The sequence below is a fragment of the Penaeus monodon genome, unplaced genomic scaffold (assembly GCF_015228065.2).
Source record: "Penaeus monodon isolate SGIC_2016 unplaced genomic scaffold, NSTDA_Pmon_1 PmonScaffold_1195, whole genome shotgun sequence".
Taxonomy (NCBI): domain Eukaryota; kingdom Metazoa; phylum Arthropoda; class Malacostraca; order Decapoda; family Penaeidae; genus Penaeus; species Penaeus monodon.
This window is the reverse complement of record NW_023640768.1, coordinates 18,834-23,833: the sequence shown is the minus strand read 5'-3', so window position 1 is coordinate 23,833 and position 5,000 is coordinate 18,834. Positions and strand designations below refer to the sequence as shown.

The 5,000-nt window shown below is 42.6% G+C and overlaps 1 pseudogene; it reads left to right on the top strand.

Annotated features, from left to right (window-relative positions):
* The first annotated feature begins 2,223 nt into the window (after nucleotides 1–2,223).
* The window catches only part of LOC119568984, a 4,588-nt pseudogene continuing 1,811 nt past the window's right edge, over nucleotides 2,224–5,000 (top strand).

The window sequence follows — 5,000 nt, the reverse complement described above, 5'->3', positions numbered from 1 at the left end:
ATTTTTTCGTGATCCCTCCCCCAGCCCCTACTCTACAACACCCTCTCTTCCAAAATGTCTCCAAAAACAAGTAGGTAAAAAACTTTTCCCTAGCGACCCCCACCGTACCGTCTTTCACAGTAACCCCGAAAACCCCCAAACATAGCATTAACAAAAAAAAAATGACCTATATGGTAAACCCCCTCCCTTTCAGAACCCCATCCAACCCTCAATACTTTTACCGGAACGTTTCAGTCTCCCCAGCAAATTGCCCAATAATGACAAAGATGGTCATTGTGGAGAAGACCTACTTGCCTGTCTCACAGACTATGATGCAACATCAGTACAATGCTACTCCATTCCCCCCAGAGGTCATAGAAAGAAACCGCTCCCACAGATCTGACCTCCGTCATATCCTTTCCTCTTATAGCCCATCTACAATTTTTACTGACTCCCGTAACTCAATAACTGTCATAAAGTCAATACACACCACCAACCCCTTTGTTTGCAAGATCCAGAACTGGTTGTTCTACCTGTCCACATGTCATAAAACAATCAAATTTTGCTGGGTGCCCAGCCATGTTGGAATCCCTGGCAATGAACAGGCAGATACACTAGCACGCCACGCCGCTATGTCCACATCATACCAACCACGCTTCTCACGTATCCCAGCCATGGATTATTACCCACACTTTAAGACCTTGTATAATCGATGGCAATCTTTTTGGTCAAGCCTCCGCACTAATAAATTACATTCTGTAAAACAATTAATCTCCTCCTGGTCAGCCCCATTTCATCGGAACAGACGTGGTGTACCGCTCTCGCCCACTTACGCATTGGCCACACCCGTCTAACACACTCCTATCTGATGTCACAATCTGATCCACCCTTATGTTCCTTATGTAATGTTCCCCTTTCAATCCCACACATCCTTTTGTCATGCCCACGTTTTGAAACAACCCGTACCTCTTCTTTCCCCCACCTATCCTCCCTTCACCGACCTCCCAACCTATCAGACATCCTTACAGAATCCCACACTTTCTGCTTCAACAACCTATTCTCTTTCCTCAAACGCATACATGTCCTTCATCTAATCTAACTCCTTACCACACCTGACCCTAACCCTTTCACTCACCAATTCCTTTGCCCAGCTTAGACAACTAATCACTAACTCAACCACCCTTCCTTAACATTAACTATAGTGCTACATGACCTTAGATGTCTAGCACATTTATCTTGCTTTTAACCATTAACCATTACCCCTCAAGGGGACCCTGAGGGGTGGACTGTTTTTATCCCCAACATAATCCAGGCTTACCATGGCCAGTAATGAAAACATATCCCCACTATTAGGGGCAATGAGGTTTGCCCCTTTATCAAATAGCCCCAACCACGGCTCTGAACACTGCAATAACTACCCCCTCATCAATGCCTACTAGTACAGTAGCCAACAATTAACCCTTAAGGAACATTTTCCACTCTCTCCAGAATGCTCAACTGTCAACATCTCACCCCCACAACCTCCAACAATCAACCACCCCTCCTCCCTTATTCATACCTTACAGCCTTATTTGCCACCATCTCCCATAAACACTAACCTCCTCACACTACTCCATCTTCGTCAACGGCCCCCGCCCTTCTACTACCCCTATCTCTACAACAATCTTGAATACTCTTTAGCGCAAGCCAAATGTGACCGATTTTTCGTGATCCCCTCCCACAGCTCCATCTCTGACAACACCCACCTCTTCCAACAATGTCTCCAAAAACAAGTAGGTAAAGTCTCTTTCCGTAGCCAACCCGAGCACTCTCCGTTTTGTCACAGTGAACATCCGAAAACCAAGCTATATCATTAACAAAACTAACTGACCTTTGGTAACCCCATCCTTGCAGAACCCCATCCAACCCTCAATACTTGCACCGGACCATTTTCAATCTCCCAACAAATTGCCCAATCTATGACAAAGATTGGTCAGATTGTGGAGAAGACCTACTTGCCTTTCTCACAGACTATTATGCAACATCAAGTACAATGCTACTCCAATTCCCCCGCCCCAGAGGTCCTCGAAATAAACCCACTAACATAGCCAAAAGTACCTTCCATAGACATGACCTTCCCTCTAACGCTACATGGAGGAGAATCCCTCCCTGTTCGTCCCATACCAACCTCCTCCACGTCCGTGCCAAAATGTTGGCGTCTAGGACAACCCAGCCAAACATTGCCCTTCCAAGCCAGATCCCACTATGTCCCACCTTGTGGCCATACCCGATCTAACCTGCTCTGCAACAGTCACGCACATATTCCACTGTGGCGCCCCCTACAATGTATTTTATAGGGGTTTATCCACCTACACATTGAATCTTATGAGCAACTCTCGTATTCAAACTTGGACTCACACTACATGAAGCCAGACAGGAACCACGTCGACGTGGTTCTCTCTTACTCCTTACTGCGTAATACTGCTAATTCCTACCAATTCAGGTCCCTAAAACCATCCCCCCTACATCTACTCCCCCTCTCTACCTCCTACCTTCCCCAGTCAACTCTTTTGCCACCTAAATCCAGACACTAGGGGCAACATCTCTACTACAGATACTCCAATTACACTACAACCCAACACCTTCCCCTCTCCCTCCTCGCACTACCCGAGCAGAGACAGAACAACGCTCCACCCCTTCTTCCCCTACCACACATCACCTCCACCTTCCTTTCCGCCTATGCGTGAGGACACCAATCCTCTCTTCCCCCCCTCCAAGAAATCCTTTATCCCCCCAAACTCCCCAACCACCTCATCCGAAGAACTATTGAAAATATAGATTACTTATGAAACTGACACTCAACCTCCAAATTTTAACAACTCCTGCTCCTTCCCTCCTCCTAATGATACCCTACATACCACCCTATCCTCCCTACCCCCTCCCACCACAGCCACCCCAACCCGAATCCCAACCCGCCACATAACCCTCCCACCATCCCTCTATCCCTTCCACTCCCTCCTGGATACATCGTGAATCCCTTATGTCACAAGTATCCCCTTTCCACAGACCCTCCATCTCCTAATACCCCTCCTAGTAGAACACGCAACTCCCACACATCTCCATCTCAGACCTCTCGGTCCTTATCCCACCCTCTAGCTGCTTCCCCCTCAAAATCTGCAACACGTACTACAATCTATATCACTAAAGTATAACTATCCTTCATTGGAATATTCGCGGTTTCCGCTCCCACAGATCTGACCTCCGTCATATCCTTTCCTCTTATAACCCATCTATTGTATGCCTTCAAGAGACCTTTCTTACACATCCAATACCAATCCCCAATTATCATTTTGTCTCTTCCCCACATTCCCTTTATGTCTTGTCCATACTTACCTCTGCTTTCCCCCACCTATCCTCCCTTCACCGACCTCCCAACCTATCAGACATCCTTACAGAATCCCACACTTTTTGCTTCAACAACCTATTTTCCTTCAAATAAACTAACTCCTTACCACCCCCAAACCTAACCCTTTCACTCCCCATTCCTTTGCCCAGCTGAGATAACTAATCACTAACTCAACCACCCTTCCCTAACATTAACTATAGTGCTACATGACCTTAGATGTCTAGCACATTTATCTTGCTTTTAACCATTAACCATTAACACTGGACATCCATACATATATATATATATATATATAATTCATATATATATATTATATATATTATATATATATATATATATATATATATATATATATATACACACATACATATACATATTCTGATAAATATACAGATATATTCATATACATACATATTTATACACACACACACATGCATACATGTATATGTGTGCACGTATATATGCATACATGTATGTACTTATGTTTATATGTTAAGTATATATCAAATATGTATATATCACATCGTCAATCATGAAACTAACTGCGTTGGACTTTCAATCTATCCTTTCAGCAGAATTGTAACAATGTAGGATTAGAATCCTGAATTTTCGGTGGGAAACTTTTTTTTTCGCTTTAATACGGGCTAACAATTTCACAAACGTGACAGAAGCAGAGAGAATATTATAGCAGTTAGCAGCAAAAGCAATCCAGATTTCTCGATTTTGGTCAATTTCCATTGGTTTATACAATACTGGGTGCTGCCTTTCAAATGTAATATGTTATAAGTTGGTTATTTGTTACGAAAGTCTGTATTGTAATGAATACATATACCAGATGTACAAGATATTCACTTGTAGCTATGGAGAGTCAGCTTTCCACTTTCATATTTTAGAGTTGTTGGCCATTTAAAGGTCAGTGAGTGATTATCCTATATTTAAGCTCGGGTAAAGTGACGAGTCATAGTGAAGGGTTTAAGGAAAGGCCTGGCAACTGTCTTTGGAGGTCAAATCAAATGTCAAACTTTTCTAATAAGGTTATCTTTACTCATTCATTCACATACAAATTCTCTATTAGATAGCCATTTGGGACCTCAAAATCATGTTTTTAGTGTAATTGATTGCACACAGACAGCTCCACAATCTCAGCCACAAAGAAGTCCATGATAGACATAATGATTGCGAGTGACTTTCCCATTCCTTGAATTTTCGGGAAATTTATTTTCCTCTAATGCTTTAAGATAGTACCGTTTTTATTATGTGAAAATACTATTATAAAAAAGAATGATAATTTTTTTTAATCATGATAAACTGGGGCAATCTGTAAATACAATCACTAAACCAAAATCAGAGTGGACATAACATGCACATCATAGTATCTGCGAAAAAGGAAACAAGCAGAAAGGTCTCAACATCACAAAGGGGAATGACCCTTTTCTATGGCAGTTGGCACCATAATGAATTGCCAAGGCACGGTGGGGATGTCACCCATATACAGGGGCGTATCTAAAGGAGAATAGCACTTAACACAAGCCCCGGTCTAAACATGACAAACCCCTTTTCTTAAATAGATTTACCATCAAAATCAGCCCAAAAATAAAACAATTTTATTAGATAATTACCCTGTAATCCTGTGTGT